Here is a 19,988-nt window from a genome sequence, read left to right as displayed (position 1 = left end):
AACTAGCTCTTTATACTCATGAAGTAATAAGTGCTATCGACAGGGGATGTCAAATTGATTCCATATTTTTAGATTTCCAGAAGGCTTTCGACACCGTTCCTCACAAGCGTCTTCTAACCAAACTGCGTGCCTCCGGAGTATCGCCTCAGTTGTGCGACTGGATTCGTGATTTCTTGTCAGAAAGGTCACAGTTCGTAGTAATAGACGGAAAGTCATCGAGTAAAACAGAAGTAATATCCGGCGTTCCCCAAGGAAGTGTTATAGGCGATTTTAATAATAATTATATATAAAATAATAATAATATATAGATACTTTTTATAACTCAGCATAATTTGCAAAAAAGTTCCTGTTTTGACCACACTGGAATGCCACAATTTTTAATTGCAATAAAATACACAAGATACTTTTTATAACTTAGCATAATTTGCAAAAAAGTTCCTGTCCAAGAAAACGCAAAATCTGAATGACATTCAAACGAAAATTTATTTACTATTATGCAATTTATTTATGACTATAAACATAACAAATTCTCCAGTATTTGACAGCGCCACAATTTAGACAGTGCAAAATCTGTCTGTTTTTTGTTTCTTAATGGAGGGTCTCTCCCTTTTTGTCTTGCTTTACTCAGCTTCCTGTGGTTTGCCGTTTCTAGCTCTACACTTACAAACCTTGCCGCATTTGTTGTTGACAGCAGGTACCGTCAGCCTGCGAACAGGCGCCATTACCTACCTGGAATGTGACTGCTCAGGTCGAAATCTCATCCATGAGGACAGGCCCTCAAGCGAGCAACTGAGGGGTGGGTGGGGTTGTTTGGGGGAGGGGACCAGACAGTCAGGTCATCGGTCTCATCGGGTTAGGGAAGGACGGGGAAGGAAGTCGGCGGTGCCCTTTCAAAGGAACCATCCCGGCATTTGCCTGGAGCGATTTAGGGAAATCACGGAAAACCTGAATCAGGATGGCCGGACACGGGATTGAACCGTCGTCCTCCCGAATGCGAGTCCAGTGACAAGCAACTGAAACACAGCTTTTGCTAGTCATAGTTGCTAACCTCTAGAATTAATTGGCAGTAATGAGACTCTTAGTAGGCTTTCTACTTTATTTTTCGATAGTTAGCCAAGAAGTTTGGAAATTTATATACCTAAAATTATAAGCGATTGTACTAAAAATTTGTTTGCCTCATGACGCCTGTAACCGCTCCCACCCTTCCAGCCTACCACTTCTATCCGCACCTGATAGGTACGCCCATAGCATATACATTAATTGTGTAACTCGAGCAACGACTAATAATTACTGGTGCAACTGGCTCTGAGCACTATGGGACTCAACTTCTGAGGTCATCAGTCCCCTAGAACTTAGAACTACTTAAACCTAACTAACCTTTGGACATCACACACATCCATGCCCGAGGCATTACGATTACGCGATAAGTCACGCAAAACTGAAGGCTGTAAATTCAACTAAATACGTAGGGATTACAATTACAAATAACCTAAATTGGAACGACCACTTAGATAATATTGTGTGTAGAGCAAACCAAAGACTGCGATTCATTGGCAGAACACTTAGAAGGTGCAACAGGTCTACTAAAGAGACTGGTTACACCACGCTTGTTTGCCCTATTCTGGAGTATTACTGTGCGCCGTGGGATCCGCATCAGGTGGGACTGACGGATCAAAAAAGTACCAAGAAGGGCAGCTCGCTTTGTATTATCGCGAAATAGGGGAGATAGTGTCACAGACATGATACGTGAATTGGAGCGGCAATCATTAAAACAAAGGCGTTTTTCGTTGCGACGGGATCTTCTCATGAAATTTCAACCACCAGTTTTCACCTCCGATTGCGAAAACATTCTGTTGGCACCCACCTACAGAGGGAGAAATGATCATCACGATAAAATAAGAGAAATCAGGGCTCGCGCAGAAAAACTTAAGTGCTCGTTTTTCCCGCATGCTGTTCGAGAGTGGAACGGAAGAGAGACAGCTTGAAGGTGGTTCATTGAACACTCTGCCAGGCACTTTATTGTGAATAGCAGAGTAATCACGTAGATATAGATGTAGGTGTACTCCCCGTGTCCCGGAAGCGGTGGGTTATCGCGCTCGGCTGTCTGGGCGGGGTCAGTCTTATTAACCGGTGTAAACATAGCATTACGAATTATGATGACTACACGAAAAACCTAGGCAGTGTAGCAGATTCTTCTTCTGAGCACTTGTGATTTTGGGCTACCTGTATGTGTTGGTATAAATAGGTAGTCTTGTTTGCAGAAAGACGTTCGTAATTTACCAATGATACTTTTGTTAGTAGAAAATAATATTAAAATGTAAACCAGGGACACTCTGAAAGCCATTGTTAAGAAACTCTACATGAAACTCAGATAAATATCTCAGGGTGAGCAGCACTTGAGCAACGGGCAGGCTTCAGACTGTTCTCTGATGTAGACGGACAGAAGGTCAAGCCTTCAGAACTGCTCGTAAGGAATAATACAAGTCACAGGAGCAAATAATTCTGTTAGATCGATGGTTTGATAGTATATGCGACGGTGGCGGTATGAGCAACGACGAGGTGGTCGTGCGTACGGTAAGACTCTACGTGACTGAGCGAACAGTCGTGGTTAGCCCACTAGTAGTGATAATACCTGTTAGCCAAGGTCGTCTGACATCTTTCCTCTGCTGGCGAGGCCTTCAGGAAGTATGTGTTATTTGCGTTGGATTTTCGCTATCTTTACACTTGGCATTTCGAAATGACGGTGTGATAACTTCGCCGTTAGCTCTTTGTTGGCGTATTAACGCTTGCCGTGCAGTTAGCGGACGGCATACCACGTTTATTGTGAAGTTATCAAAGAATACAGCAGACTAACGATGCGTAACATGTCGACAACGGTAAGAGAGACTATAAACAGTACACATGAAATGGCACTTTACCTTATTTCGCTATCATCTGAGTTATTTGTGTTGAAAATCTAAATACGAGTGCTGTTTCGCTCATTTATTGGATGGTACTGCACTGCTGCCCTTTAGTAGTAACCTTGTGTAGTTTTGCGCGTAAAACCACGACAGCACAGTGGCTCAGTTGCGAGATCTCATACGTCTCCCATATATTATGTATAACATGTAGGTGGTCTCTGTGTCCCAGAGTGAACAGTCACTGATGGAATCCTGGTGGTCTGTTGCAGACGTTTACACTGTAATAAACAGGAATGTTGTGCAACTCGACCGACAAAATTTCGGAGATTGTTCAAGGATATTTTCTGAGTATTGTGGCATAAGAAGGCCCTAGTCTCTAGTTGCTCATTTCAGAGTAATAATGTAGCTACTATTTATTTGGTTTGTTACCCCGTTTACCTTTGTTTTATCCTGAAAATACCTGCGCAACACTAAAAAAGATCCTGTAATATGCGATTGTTCTGTCATGGAACGATTCGGCTTCTCCAGGCGCCTATGGACAGATTAAGTATTGTGATGTGGTTGCTGTCGCAGCGGCAACAGCTCAGCACAGAGTCGTCGTGCCGCTCTCCTGCAACATAAAGTGTACCCATACATGAGGTGAACATCAGTCAACGCTCTGTCATTATACCTATCCGTATTGCTGTGCCTCAGTGTTAATACTGCCCCGGAAATACAAAATCGGAATGGATCCGAGCAGTACTGAATGCAAGCTGACGAGCGAAGAGTCAGTAGCACGTACCGTGACTGAACGGAAGGATGTATTACTATCATTGATATATGAAAGACTCCATGAGGAATATATTTAGGCAGCACTGACTGCTAAATTTATTTTTATGAACTGCAGAGAACCAGTTGCATATAACGCGACTACGAGGTAATATTTTATATCCAGACGAGTCAATATAGCTACGATTCTGAAAAAAAAAATCAACGTATTAACCAAGAACGATACTAATTAGTGGATACTATGTTTTGGTGGATTTTTCCTGTCCGAAAGAACAGAAACCACTCTTTCATATAAGAGTTAAAATGAAGTAGCCTTTGACAGAAAGATCAATAAGTCACGAGTGGAGTCAGTCATGTACTACAAATTTGTACCTCTAATAATGATAGGATGTCCGCCTATGTAATTGAGTGGTGAGGGCGGCTAATTGCCATGCGGAGGACAGGGGTTCGATTCCTGATACCGCCAAGGATTTTTCGTTGCTGCGAGGAATAGAATGGGGTGCCCTCAGCCGCGTAATGTCAGCTGAAGAGCTACTTAACCGAGTTGTACGGGATGTTACGAAGACTGACAACGGCCAGAAGTGCGGTCTGCTGATACCACGTCCCTCCATACTGCATCCAATGACGTCATTGGCGTAGGATGACGTGGTGGTCGGTCGCTACCGATGTGCCCGCCATGGTCTTTGAACGGAATTAACGTTAAGTTAATAAGGAAAGACTACATTTAATGAGAGTATTTTTCTATTTTAGCGAAGATAAAGTACTTGGATACATTGTGGCTAAATTCAAGTTGTCATTAAAAAGCACAGAGATATCAAAGATTTGTTTACTTTAATGTGTGATATGTGAATTTACAACATACAATGATATTTTAAGCACTTACATTACAGTATGATACAACTGCTGCTTTCCAGATTGAAAAAACGGGCGGCCGCAGGCAATGTTCTGTGCCCCTCTCTACGCGGCGGTTAATTTGACTGATTTGTTGCTGCTTTCCATTGGTCATGTGTTACTGGAGTATGGTTTTCGCTATCGTTATTCAAATGATTAGAAGTGCATCTCAATCTACACACTATATTACTGGCGTTGAATAGAGTGGAATTGGATCGATAAAAACAGATGAAAAACAAAAATGATTCAAATGGCTCTAAGCACTATGGGACTTAGCATCTGAGGTCACCAGCCCCCTAGACTTAGAACTACTTAAACCTAACTAACCTAAGGAGATCACACACATTCATGCCCGGGGCAGGATTCGAACCTGCGACCGTAGCAGCAGCGCGGTTCCGGACTGAAGCGCCTAGAGCCGCTCGGCCACAGAGGAAAAACAGACGAACTAAGCACATTTATTGACAAAGAAACGGAGGTGGAAAGTTGTCAGTCTTTGGAAATATGTTAGTGATCTGGTGCTGTGATTAACGGGAATGTATATACAAACTACAGGCACCGATGAAAGTCTTAAATGAACCAGACAGGAAACGAAAAAGGAGGAATGTCCCCTATTGATCGATGTTACACAGGTAACGTCTCCTCACCCAGATAAAGAGCAACTCGGCGTTGTTCCCTTCTCGCTTGAATGAAAATTTGTAGCCTAAAATGTCTGTTTACACGGGCTCAGCTAAGATTCGATAAATTTATCGCTTTCTGACTGTCCTAAATGCCGTGTCTCTCGGTGAGCTAGCATTCGAGTTACACAACGAATCAATCACTCTGCTATTAAATTAAAGGAACTATGGACTTCGTTAGCATGATGAAAGTATTGTTTTCAAGCAATTCGTGTGTCTAGATGAGTCATTTTAGTGCTCCGCAGCACCACTGGAAGCATATCGTATTTGATAGCTTAGAATACAACTTTTAGCTGCTGGCACAGCACATACCCTTCTAAAAAGGGGATTAGGAATCAGAATTTCGTAGACAACAAAATGAGTAGATACAGTAAAATAGCTCAGTCAGCAAAATTTGGTGGACGGAAAGCCGTCACTTTTTCGTGGAACATATGAGATCTTCATTTCAAGCAATTTTAGTGAGGTCACAGTCCGTGAAGGTGGTTTATTTATTTTTTATTGCTTATTTAGCCTAAGCAGATTAGGGCTTTAAAGGCCCTCTCTTACAACTGACGAAGAACAACACATACCAAAGATATTACGAAAACATTCACAGGCATATTAACAATAATAATAATAATAATAATAATAATGATAATAGACTAATAACGAAGGCAATGGCATACCACCTCCGCTAGGACCTCTCCTAGTCGGCGGTGCGGGTCTACCGCATCGTCCCCTACGCCCCTCGGAGTATGGGACATCATCATCATCAGCAGTAACATTAATACAAATAATAGTTGACACTAATAACAATAATGATAATAATAGTGAAGGACATTAACATTCGTATATATTAGTTTAACGCATTTGAATACATGTTTTGCATTATATAAGCGGAAGGGATATAGGAAAAGAAGAAGATTGAAATGACAGTGACAGTGGCATATAGGAAAGAACAGAATTCAGATGAAGAGCTCTGCAACATGAGGGATGGGAAACTGACGAGAGTGAGCTGCAGTCTAGTGTATAGGAGAGATGGCTATTGTGATAGAAAGTTGGCAAGGAATCTTATTTCTCCGATTTTTTGAGGAAGATTGTTCCAAAGTCGGGTTCCGGATACAGAAAATGATTTAGAGAACATGGCAGTGTTGCATAATGGTACAGAGAGGATTTTAATTTGTCGAGAACGAGTATTTCTGCTATGCTTTTCGGATTGTAGTGTAGTGGTCAGCGTCGCTGCCTGTAGATCTATGGGTTCCGGATTCGATACCCGGCCGGCTCGGAGATTCCTTCACTCAGGTACTGCGCGTTTGTGTTGTCCTAATCATCTCATCTTCGCCTTCATTTTCATCACGAAGCCGCCCAAGTCTCCGAAGTGGCGTCTAACAGACTTGCAGCAGGTGGACGAACGATCCCAAACAGGTTATGCGGCCAATAACGCCACACGATCATTTCAGAGAAATCACAGATGAACGAACCTGTTCCTCTCGAATAATTTTACAGTGGCTTAAGCGTTGCGCAATCCTGCTTGGTTTACACTAATTTCGTTTCTGTCTATTTTCCTTCTTCTCGGGCTGGGCTAGCACTTGGGTGGGTGACCATCCGGGCTGCCGAGCGCTGTTGGCAAGCGGGGTGCACTCGGCCCTTGTGAGGCAAACTGAGGACGTACTTGATTGAGAAATAGCGGCTCCTGTCTTGGAATCTGACATCCGGCCGCGAGAGCGGTGTGCTGACCATATGACCCTCCCTATCAGCATCCGGTGACGCCTGTGGGCTGAGGATGACACGGCGGCCGGTCAGTACCGTTGGGCCTTCATGTACTGTTCGGGAGGAGTTTTTTTTTTTTTTTAGCTCTTTTCCTTCTTCTTCCGTTCTGACGCACATTTAAAGTTGTTAGTTGGTCCATTTAATTTTGCCTTCTTATCTTCCCAAAATATGCCCATGAATTCACATTATTGTTCCTTGTTTTGTTCTGGCAGTTTCTTTTTAGGTTCGTTTTTAATTTCTTTGTGAAACTGTACTCAGTTACAAATGGTCCCAGGGGTATGTGTTTGCTCAATAAGTCTCCTGTGATGCTCCCTTTTTGTGTATTTTTCTTAGTTTCTCCTAGTTGATTTATTTTAACCTTTGGACTGATTATCGTAAATAATATTTTGCCGTAGATTCTGATAGTATGTCCAAAGAATTTCAGTCACCTCTTACGAATTGAATAAATGGAATTTTCTATGGCGTGTAGAGGTCTGCTGCACTACTCTTGCTTTCAATTCAATTTTATCGTGGGGGCCCACATATTTTCCATTTTCAGTTTTGTTCATAATTTCTGCTGCTTTAGTTTGACTGTCTGTACAGGGTTATTACAAATGATTGAAGCGATTTCACAGCTCTACAATAACTTTATTATTTGAGATATTTTCACAGTGCTTTGCACACACATACAAAAACTCAAAAAGTTTTTTTAGGCATTCACAAATGTTCGATGTGTGCCCCTTTAGTGATTCGGCATCAAGCCGATAATCAAGTACGTCGCACACTCGGCGCAGCATGTCCCCATCAATGAGTTCGAAAGCACCGTTGATGCGAGCTCGCAGTTCTGGCACGTTTCTTGGTAGAGGAGGTTTAAACACTGAATCTTTCACATAACCTCACAGAAAGAAATCGCATGGGGTTAAGTTGGGAGAGCGTGGAGGCCATGACATGAATTGCTGATCATGATCTCCACCACGACCGATCCATCGGTTTTCCAATCTCCTGTTTAAGAAATGCCGAACATCATGATGGAAGTGCGGTGGAGCACCATCCTGTTGAAAGATGAAGTCGGCGCTGTCGGTCTCCAGTTGTGGCATGAGCCAATTTTCCAGCATGTCCAGCTACACGTATCCTGTAACGTTTTTTTCACAGAAGAAAAAGGGGCCGTAAACTTTAAACCGTGAGATAGCACAAAACACGTTAACTTTTGTTGAAATGCGAATTTGCTGCACGAATGCGTGAGGATTCTCTACCGCCCAGATTCGCACATTGTGTCTGTTCATTTCACCATTAAGAAAAAATGTTGCTTCATCACTGAAAACAAGTTTCGCACTGAACGCATCCTCTTCCATGAGCTGTTGCAACCGCGCCGAAAATTCAAAGCGTTTGACTTTGTCATCGGGTGTCAGGGCTTGTAGCAATTGTAAACGGTAAGGCTTCTGCTTTAGCCTTTTCCGTAAGATTTTCCAAACCGTCGGCTGTGGTACGTTTAGCTCCCTGCTTGCTTTATTCGTCGACTTCCGCGGGCTACGCGTGAAACTTGCCCGCACGCGTTCAACCGTTTCTTCGCTCACTGCAGGCCGACCCGTTGATTTCCCCTTACAGAGGCATCCAGAAGCTTTAAACTGCGCATACCATCGCCGAATGGAGTTAGCAGTTGGTGGATCTTTGTTGAACGTCGTCCTGAAGTGTCGTTGCACTGTTATGACTGATTGATGTGAGTGCATTTCAAGCACGACATACGCTTTCTCGGCTCCTGTCGCCATTTTGTCTCACTGCGCTCTCGAGCGCTCTGGCGGCAGAAACCTGAAGTGCGGCTTCAGCCGAACAAAACTTTATGAGTTTTTCTACGATCTGTAGTGTGTCGTGACCATATGTCAATGAATGGAGCTACAGTGAATTTATGAAATCGCTTCAATCATTTGTAATAGCCCTGTATATATGCTTTGTGACGCATATAAAGCTTCTAGTATAAGAACTGCCTTGTAAGTAAGTACTTCGCATCTCTAGGTATTATTCCTTTGCTGTGGTGGTTCGTCGTTGACCTGGATGCTTTTTAAAACTTGATGGCTCTTTCTAAATTATCCCATTATTCAATTATGGTGGTAATGAGATCTCTCGAAAGTAAGTGATGACGGATCTTTGTGAAGTCACACCGCGCTGCATTGTTATCTTTCCTGGTACATTGATGTAGATTATTCACGTAATCGATTTTCTAACATAACATCGGTGGCCTACAGTCGATGTTTTTTTGTATGTTCTAATTGCTAGATCATAAGCGAAGGCTGATGGTTTAATATTGATTTTGCACGCAGATTTTCCAGCGTTTATACGAGTGATGACTTTGTCCTATATCTGTTACCTTAGTTCTAGGGAAAGCTAAACGATACTGTGGGGCATTGTTTACGTTCTACGTGCATATAATTACAACTTTTAATCGTGGACTGTTTCCGCTGGACAACATACAGACATTTTCCTCATAGTCACTCGGATAGGTGGTAGGAAGCGTGGAGGAAAATAGGGTGGTGTATGCAATAAATATCTCTTCACCTCCTCTTCCACTGCCCACATAAGGAACTCGTCTGGCTCCAAATTCAGGTGATGTTACTAACAATGTAACAAATCCCGTTATGCCAATTCATTTCTCCATGAATGTGTTCCTCAGATGTGCTCGTACAATCAGTCTATAGCGCGGTGCTGCAATGTTTCAAAAGAATCACACATTCCTTCGTCTTATGAGGGATAAATTCTTTGTCAGTAGCGGAAGATTTTTCTAAAGATCGTCAGGAGGGGAGCGAATATTTCATATATACGGGTGACATAAGTGCCGACAGATGATGAATAGTCTCAGTCAGGATGTCAAACATTCGTTGTTAACGTTAATGAACCACTGCATAAAGTGCGTCAGTATTCAAGAAGTAAATATTTTTGCCACTGAAATACCTATTTTCCTTGAAGAAGACAGCATAACCCCCCCTCCCCCCCCCCCCCCCCCCCCACACACACAATGATACCAAGATCAAAGACATCTAGTTTTCCTTCTCTGTCTCTCTCTTTCCCCTTTTTTTTCTGCGAGTTATGAAACCGAGGCTAGTTTCAGAGTTTCGTCTGAGAAACAAAATACACAAACAATTAAAATACGAATGCGCACAGAACAAATCTGGGCAGTTAGTGTGCACGTCTTTAGTAGGTTAACTATGGCAAAGTATTTAATGATATGTTTGAAATTGCTTATGCGCCTACCCGGATAGCTGCGCGTGTTAAAGCGCCGCTTCCCGGAAGCAAATCCTCCCGCCGGATTAACGACGGGGGTAGCTGGGCCTGCCAGCCTGAATGTGGTTTCTGGGCGGTTTCTTACGTCCCGTGTACCCAAGTCGTGCCTCAGTTACGCGATTCGCGCCGGCCGAAGTGGCCGTGCGGTTAAAGGCGCTGCAGTCTGGAACCGCAAGACCGCTACGGTCGCAGGTTCGAATCCTGCCTCGGGCATGGGTGTTTGTGATGTCCTTAGGTTAGTTAGGTTTAACTAGCTCTAAGTTATAGGGGACTAATGACCTCAGCAGTTGAGTCCCATAGTGCTCAGAGCCATTTGAACCATTTTTTTTACGCGATTCGCAAACATTTAGGCAACTTTCTCTCACTTTCACAAGAATCACACTTCACGCAGACAGTTGGGTTAACATATTCCGTCCCGGGGAGTAGCGAGGTCGGCTGGTCCCGGCGGAGGTTCGAGTCCTCCCTCGGGCGTGGGTGTGTGTGTTTGTCCTTAGGATAATTTAGGTTAAGTAGTGTGTAAGCTTAGGGACTGAAGACCTTAGCAATTAAGTCCCATAAGATTTCACACACATTTGAACATTTTTTGAGTAGCGAGTTGGCGACAATATGGGCATCCGACCACTCCTTAAATTAACCGTGCCAGATCCGTCAATAACCATGCCGACTTTGCGCCTATGCGGAAAAGGCGCGAGAAAAAGAAAAAGTTGAAGACTTTTATGGAGAAGTTGTTGCATTTTACAACGATGTGCCAAAGAAACTAGTATAGGTATATCTATTCAAATTCAGATATATGTCGGGAGGACGACGGTTCAATCCCGCGTCCGGCCATACTGATTTAGGTTTTCCGTGATTTCCCTAAATCGCTCCAGGCAAGTGCCGAGATGGTTCCTTTGAAAGGGCACGGCCGACTTCCTTCCCCGTCCTTCCCTAAACCGATGAGACCGATGACCTCGCTGTTTGGTCTCTTCCCTCAAAACAGCCCAGCCCAGCAGATATATGTAAACAAGCAGAAAAATGGTTCAAATGGCTCTGAGCACTATGGGACTTAACTTCTGTGGTCATCAGTCCCCTAGAACTTAGAACTACTTAAACCTAACTAACCTAAGGACATCACACACATCCATGCCCGAGGCAAAGTGTCTGCTGCAGCTGTTGGATCTGTTACTGCTGCTACGATGGTAAGTTATCAAGATTTAAGTGAGTTTGGACGTGGTGTTATAGTTGGCGCACAAGTGATGGGACACGGTATCTCCGATGTAGCGATGAGGTGGGAATTTTCCCGTACGACCATTTCACGAGTGTACCGTGAATATCAGGAATCCGGTAAAACATCAAATCTCCGACATCGCTGAGGCCGGACAATGATTCTGCAAGAACAGGACCAATGGCGATTGAAGAGAATCGTCTAACGTACCAGAAGTGCAACCCTTCCGCAAATTGCTGCAGATTTCAATGCTCGACCATCAACAAGTGTCAGCATGCAAACCATTCAACGAAACGTCATCGATATGGACTTTCGGAGCCGAAGGCCCACCCGTGTACCCTTGATGACTGCACGACACAAAGCTTTATGCCTCGCCTGGGCCCGTCATCACCGACATTGGACTGTTGATGACTGGAAACACGTTGCCTGGTCGGACGTGTCTGGTTTAAAATTGTATCGAGATGGTAGATGTGTACGATTATGGAGGCGAACTCATGAATCCTTTTACCTTGCATTTCGGCAAGGGGCCTTTCAAGCTGGTGGGGTCTGTAATGGTGAGGGGCGTCTGCGGCTGGAGTGATATGGAACCCCTGATACATCTAGATACGACTCTGACAGGCGACATGTACGTAAGTATCCTGTCTGATCACCTGTATCCATTCGTGTCCATTGTGCATTCCGAAGGACCTGGGCAATTCCGGCAGGACAATGCGACACCTCACACGTCCAGAATTGCTACGGAGTGGCACCATGAAATCTCTTCTGAGCTTAAACACTTCCGCTGGGCACCGTCTCCCCAGACATAAACATTATTGAGCTTATCTGAGACGCCTTGCAACGTGCTGTTCAGAAGAGATCTCCACCCCCTCGTATCCTTACGGATTTATGGAGAGCCCTGCAGGATTTATGGTGTGAATTCCCTCCAGCACTACTACAGACATAAGTCGAGTCCATGCCACGTAGTGTTGCGGCCCTTCTGCGTGTTCGTGCGGGCCCTACACGATATTAGGCAGTGTGCCAGTTTCTTTCGCTCTTCAGGATAGATCTCATTAGCTTTTTAAATTTTCTAATTCAATTTTAGAATTTTGGAAATGCTCTTTCCACGCCTGTAACCCAAAGTAAAGACAATTTGACAATACGAAGACGTATTTGCGGGATTTTTTTCTTTAGGGGGGGGGGGGGGATGATGGGTGTTATTAGTGGCATTTTATGTGAGAGTTTGTGTAACTTAAATGGTCTTAGTTTTTTCCAATGTGAATAAATTCTCAGAATGCATTTTATGCAATTTGTGTCGTAAAAAAGAGGCTTTCATCTCATACGTAGTGTTTCACGGGCGTACCTGTACTGTCACGAAATTGCACCATAATGTGCAGTGTTTTCTTTCTTTCCTTCTTTCTCTTTTCACCCTTACCTCGATCCTAGTTTTTCGCAGCTCGGCTTTACTTTCATTCGCCATACATTCGCGTCTGACGTAGTAATGCGTTTAAAATGTGAACAAAGATATCAACTGAAGCAGCTTAATGTTCTTTCTGGGTTATGCGGTAGGCAGGATTTTCCAAGTCACTCGTGTTTCATCCTTAGTCTATTTTTTTGATTCTCGTATAGCTTTATCATTCAAAGGGACGGACAGGTTGTACCTGAAACACTTGGCGTGCTGTTCGAAATTGGAAAAAATGTTTTGAAACACCGACTCGGCTGGGAAAGGTAAGCACGTGCTTGCTCGTCGCACGCCTACAAGGCTGATAGTAGGGAATTATCTGCTTCGTCGTCAGAGCCGCAGAGCTCTCAGTTGAAAGAGAGAAAGGACGGAGCTCTGACTGGCGAATTCCGCGCCGGCAGTCAGTACTCAGGGAACAGCCCCTCGGGCAACACCTGCGTCATCCAGCCGGGTCAGTCACCGTTTTTGAGGTAACGGCAACGCACGCACGCTACCACCGCCCGAAAGAGTCGTGGCTCGAATTCCTCTGCCGGTAGCGTGATATAAATTTGAATGTTTTATATTTAAGTACTTCCAGGCAATTGTTTTAGTAGTTTATTACGGAACGCAGGATTCTCTTCTGAACGGATCACAGTCTGGTACTGTGTCCTCCCTCCCATCCTGTACTCCCACGCCTCAAATGGAATACGTCGTCAGCCCCACTTTTAAAGTGCCAAGGATGCCTACGATTTTAATAATAATAACAACGCTTTTTGTACCTTTTTCCGAGAATATCCGTTTGTTCTTTATGTCTTGGTCTGTTATTCCCAACATCTGTGTATCTTTCTTAACTTTTATAACCCATGAAATTTGAGGTTTTTGATTCTTGTCAAGGAAGTTAGATATTTTTTGTCACCCTCTTGTTGTCTATTCTCATTAAATGGCCATAAAATGTAATCCTCTGCTTTCTCATTGTATCTATTTTATTCTAAGTCTTTAATACACCTCGTTGCTTCTCAATTTCCAAATCCTATTTTCATACTTTGGATGCAAAATTTTTCGAATCATTCTTCTTCTTCATTTCTCCTCCACATTATTTAACTGTTTGGCTGTGTTTACTGTGAGGCATTCTGACGTGTAAAGACATCCGGTTTTGACCACACTGGAATGCCACAATTTTTAATTGCAATAAAATACACAAGATACTTTTTATAACTTAGCATAATTTGCAAAAAAGTTCCTGTGCAAGAAAACACAAAATCTGAATGACATTCGCAGGAAAGTTTATTTACTATTATGCAATTTATTTATGACTATAAACATAACAAATTCTCCAGTATTTGACAGCGTCACAATTTAGACAGAGCAAAATCGTGCGGTGCACTCACCGTCTGTCTGTTATTTGTTTCTTAATGGAGGGTCTCTCCCTTTTTGTCTTGCTTTACTCAGCTTCCTGTGGTTCGTCGTTTCTAGCTCTACACTTACAAACCTTGCCGCATTTGTTGTTGACAGCAGGTACAGTCAGCCTGCGAACAGGTGCCATTACCTACCGGGAATGTGACTGCTCAGGTCGAAATTTCATCCATGAGGACAGGCCCTCAAGCGAGCAACTGAGGGGTGGGTGGAGTTGTTTGGGGGAGGAGACCAGACAGTCAGGTCATCGGTCTCATCGGGTTAGGGAAGGACGGGGAAGGAAGTCGGCCGTGCCCTTTCAAAGGAACCATCCCGGCATTTGCCTGGAGCGATTTAGGGAAATCGCGGAAAACCTAAATCAGGATGGCCGGACACGGGATTGAACCGTCGTCCTCCCGAATGCGAGTCCAGTGACAAGCAACTGAAACACAGCTTTTGCTAGTCATAGTTGCTAACCTCTAGAATTAATTGGCAGTAATGAGACTCTTAGTAGGATTTCTACTTTATTTTTCGATAGTTAGCCAAGAAGTTTGGAAATTTATATACCTAAAATTATAAGCGATTGTACTAAAAATTTGTTTGCCTCATGACGCCTGTAACAGCTCCCACCCTTCCAGCCTACCACTTCTATCCGCACCTGATAGGTACACCCATTGCATATACATTAATTATGTAACTCGAGCAGCGACTAATAATTACTGGTGCAACTGGCTCTGAGCACTATGGGACTCAACTTCTGAGGTCATCAGTCCCCTAGAACGTAGAACTACTTACACCTAACTAACCTTAGGACATCACACACATCCATGCCCGAGGCAGGATTCGAACCTGTGACCGTAGCGGTCACGCGGTTCCAAACTGAAGCGCTTAGAACCGCACGGCCACACCGGCCGGCGACTAATAATTACTGTTTATGATGGTCTGACTGAAGAGAAGTCAGTGCTGTCTGCACTGACCTAAGTGACAACAGAATGCTAAACACACTTGCCTACACTCCATACAAACAAAAGACGTAACGGTAATACCTTTTTCGTATTGCATCAGTGGTGTCTTATTTTGAGTGTGTATTTTCAGCATACCGTCGATTTCTGGGTCACCACAGGCTGCGGTTTACATTGCATTGTAAATAGCCAAGATCTGTAGAAGGAGACAGTCGTGCACTTTACATCAGTCCTTCGTAAACCACTGTACGGTTTTTAGCAGCGAAGAATACATACTGCACCAGCGATCGTATCAGAAAGCAATCAGCTCTCATGTTTAGAGCTGAGGGAACAATATCCAGAGAGTTGCGATGGAAACTGAACTTGGACCACTGCAAATACTCTCGTTTATCGGCACTACGTTCCACACTGTCCAAAGGAAAGTATTGTTGTTGCTTTTGATGTGGTCTTCAGTCCTGAGACGGGTTTGATGCAGCTCTCCATGCTACTCTATCCTGTGCAAGCTTCTTCATCTCCCAGTATTTACTTCAACCTACATCCTTCTGAATCTGCTTAGTGTATTCATCTCTTGGTCTCCCTCTACGATTTTTACCCTCCACGCTGACCTCCAATGCTAAATTTGTGATCCCTTGATGCCTCAGAACATGTCCTACCAACCGGTCCCTCCTTCTTGTCAAGTTGTGCCACAAACTCGTCTTCTCCCCAATTCTATTCAATACCTCCTCATTAGTTATGTGATCTAACCATCTAATCTTCAGCATTCTTCTGTAGCACCACATTTCAAAAGCTTCTATTCTCTTGTTGTCCAAACTATTTATAGTCCATGTTTCACTTCCATACATGGCTACACTCCATACAAATACTTTCAGAAACGATTTCCTGACACTTAAATCTATACTCGACGTTAACAAATTTCTCTTCTTCAGAAACGCTTTCCTTGCCATTGCCGGTCTACATTTTATATCTTCTCTACTTCGACCATCAGCAGTTTTTTTGCTCCCCAAATAGCAAAACTCCTTTACTACTTTAAGTATCTCATTTCCTAATTTAATTCCCTCAGCATCACCTGACTTAATTCGACTACATTCTATTATCCTCGTTTTGATTTTGTTGATGTTCATCTTATACCCTCCTTTCAAGACACTGTCCATTCCGTTCAACTGCTCTTGCAAGTCCTTTGCTGTCTCTGACAGAATTACAATGTCATCGGCGAACCTCAAAGATTTTATTTCTTCTCCATGGATTTTAATACTTACTCCGAATTTTTCTTTTGTTTCCTTTACAGCTTGCTCAATATACAGATTGAACAACATCGGGGAGAGGCTACAACCCTGTATCACTCCCTTCCCAACCACTGATTCCCTTTCTTGCCCCTCGACTCTTATAACTGCCATCTGGTTTCTGTACAAATTGTAAATAGCCTTTCGCTCCCTGTATTTTACCCCTGCCACCTTCAGAATTTGAAAGAGAGTATTCCAGTCAACATTGTCAAAAGCTTTTTCTAAGTCTACAAATGCTAGAAACGTAGGTTTCCTTTCCTTAATCTTTCTTCTAAGATAAGTCGTAAGGTCAGTATTGGCTCACGTGTTCCAACATTTCTACGGAATCCAAACTGATCTTCCCCGAGGTCGGCTTCTACCAGTTTTTGCATTCGTCTGTAAAGAATTCGCGTTAGTATTTTGCAGCCGCGGCTTATTAAACTGATAGTTCGGTAATTTCACATCTGTCAACACCTGCTTTCTTTGGGATTGGAATTATTATATTCTTTTTGAAGTCTGAGGGTATTTCGCCTGTCTCATACATTTCCTCACCAGATGGTAGAGTTTAGTCATGACTGGATCTCCCAAGGCCGTAAGTAGTTCTAATGGAATGTTGTCTACTCCTGGGGCCTTGTTTCGACTCAGGTCTTTCAGTGCTACGTCAAACTCTTCACGCAGTATCGTACCTCCCATTTCATCTTCATCTACATCCTCTTCCCTTCCCATAATATTGTCCTCAAGTACATTGCCCTTGTATAGACCCTTTATATACTCCTTCCACCTTTCTGCTTTCCCTTCTTTGCTTAGAACTGGGTTTCCATCTGAGCTCTTGATATTCATGCAAGTGGCTCTCTTTTCTCCAAAGGTCTCTTTAATTTTCCTGTAGGCAGTATCTATCTTACGCCTAGTGAGATAAGCCTCTACATCCTTACATTTGTCCTCTAGCCATGCCTGCTTAGCCATTTTGCACTTCCTGTCGATCTCATTTTTGAGACGTTTGTATTCCTTTTTGCCTGCCTCATTTATTGCATTTTTATATTTTCTCCTTTCATCAATTAAATTCAATATTTCTTCTGTTGCCCAAGGATTTCTACTAGCCCTCGTCTTTTTACCTACTTGATCCTCTGCTGCCTTCACTACTTCATCCCTCAAAGCTACCTATTCTTCTTCTACTGTATTTCTTTCCCCCATTCTTGTCAATCGTATAACTTTTTCGAAACCCTGTAATTGTCTCCCATTGCGAGACAACCGTTTCGATACCCCTCGATAGGGTTGCCTGTACTCACGTGCTAGAGCTACTGTGGGGCACTGCTCAGCTGAAAAAGTGTCGAAGTCTGTGGCAGCTACATTTTTAACGTGCTGATCGAAGACGCATGGGTGTTGTCGAACTCGGGGGTCATAGAGAGATCCTTTGCCATGCTATTCATGCACATGTCTATGTTGCACCCTTCTGTGATCACGCCACAGGAGGTGACAAAACAAGAGAACTGAAAAAGAATAAACAACCTTTTCTGCTTAGGATCACATTAAAATTTTGTCAAAAGGGGTCTGAACGATCTCTAGTCTTCCACCCTGTATACCAGAGCAAAAATTGCACTCGCACTGCACTCCAAAGTGGTCATATCACATTAGATGTGGTTGCAGCCCCACGATGTCTTTAGAGTAAGGTTGAATCGTCTGAAGGGTGTCAGCAGTGGCAACATTTGTCAAGAACGTCGACCTGTTACTTATCGCACTGCGAACTGTCGTCTTCGAGCGCGAAATGTGTGAGATTCAACGCCCCAAGGGAAGAGGTAGTTTCATAGACGCCCTTTATGCCGCGTACTGAGGGTTTTTAATGTCAATTCTAAGTGGCAGTGTGTCTGAAGTGTTTTTCTCAATCACAACTAAGAATACGGCGTTATTTCAACGCTGGGTGTCGCGATTTTGATCTCCATCGCATAGGCGTAAAAAGAAGGGGTAAAAAAAATGAAATAATCTAGGGGCATTGTTGGCCGGGAGGCCCCAGCCGGGGAAGTTCGGCCGTCGGATTGCAATCCTTATTTCAGGTGACGCCACATTTGGGTGTCGTTGATGATGATGAGGAAAACACAACACCCCGTCTATGGGCGGAGGAAATCTCGAACCTGGTCGGGAATCGAACCCAGGCCCTCTGCATGTTGGATAAACGCGTTACCACACAGCTCAGGCGGACAAAAGAAGAGGTGAAATGTGGGGGAGAGGAGAAGTGACAACCTTCCCATCGTGTGACACGTAGCGATGACGTTGGGCAGAGTTATGGTGAAGTTTAGTGCCAATTGACATCATTAACTTACCTTACATCTCATATGAACTTCTGAGCCGCGACCTTTATTCGCATATGATTACACCTTGCTTTTTGAAACGTCGCCGAGCCCGAAGGTGGCTTTGCAGGACGCCACACTTTTGCACCTTTATAGAGGAAGGCTGTAGGCACCTTTTCGTCAAATTTCAAACTTATGCGTCGCAATGGGAGACAATTTTGGGTTTTCGAAAAAGTGACACTTTTTGTGCATTGTATGTCTGTATGTACCAGCCTTCGTAACTGTGGTCGCTGACGCACGCCAGTGCGGTGGCTCTCGGCTCTGAGGTAAGCCGTTTCGAATCCTGGTGGTGGATGACATTTTCGCTGCCATTATTTGGCCGCAGAGGGGAGGAGAATTTGTGGCGTGATGTTTCTGGTCACCAGTCTTTGCGCCCGCCTTCGGTAGCTGAGTGGTCAGCGCGACAAAATGTCAAACTTAAGGGCCCGGGTTCGATTCACGCCTGGGTCAGAGATTTTCTCCGCTCAGGGACTGGGTGTTGTGTTGTCCTAATCATCATCATTTCATTCCCATCGACGCGCAAGTCGCCGAAGTGGCGTCAAATCGAAAGAGTTGCAACCGGCGAACGGTCTACCGGACGGGAGGCCCTAGTCACACGACATTTACATTTTACCCGTTTCTGTGCAAATGTCCTGGACTGAATTCCAAATCTCTCCAGAGCGTCTCATGAAGCGAGGGCATGTGACACTGTTGAGGATGATCCGTCCGTTGGGTGGGGACGATAAGATCGGCGCCCCCTTGGTGATTTTCGAGTGGAGAAGGTTATGTGCCATAGGTCAAACGGATATCAACTGCGTCTTTTAAAATAGGAACCCCCATTTTTATTACATATTCGTGTAGTACGTAAAGAAATATGAATGTTTTAGTTGGAACACTTTTTTCGCTTTGTTATAGATGGCGCTGTAATAGTCACAAACATAGGGTTCACAATTTTAGACGAACAGTTGGTAACAGGTAGATTTTTTAAATTAAAATACAGAACGTATTTACGTTTTAACATTTTATTTCGGTTGTTCCAATGTAATACATGTACCTTTGTGAACTTATCATTTCTGAGAACGCATGCTGTTACAGCGTAATTACCTGTAAATAACACATTAATGCAATAAATGCTCAAATGGACCACCCTGTATAATCTCAATTTTATTGTCATGGATGCATTGCACAAATAATGTGTG

General features: G+C 43.6%; 1 protein-coding gene across 1 annotated transcript in view; it reads left to right on the top strand.

Annotated features, from left to right (window-relative positions):
• Positions 1–13,243: 13,243 nt before the first annotated feature.
• LOC124555501 (solute carrier family 28 member 3-like) overlaps positions 13,244–19,988 on the top strand; it is a 338,777-nt gene continuing 332,032 nt past the window's right edge. Inside the window, exon 1 of the mRNA XM_047129428.1 lies at positions 13,244–13,346. The gene's annotated coding sequence lies outside the window, so the exon portion shown is untranslated. The remainder of the gene's footprint in view (positions 13,347–19,988) is intronic.

The sequence above is a fragment of the Schistocerca americana genome, chromosome X (assembly GCF_021461395.2).
Source record: "Schistocerca americana isolate TAMUIC-IGC-003095 chromosome X, iqSchAmer2.1, whole genome shotgun sequence".
In the NCBI taxonomy this organism is placed as follows: domain Eukaryota; kingdom Metazoa; phylum Arthropoda; class Insecta; order Orthoptera; family Acrididae; genus Schistocerca; species Schistocerca americana.
The sequence above is the reverse complement of the archived record's forward strand: the minus strand, read 5'-3'. Positions and strand labels throughout refer to the sequence as shown.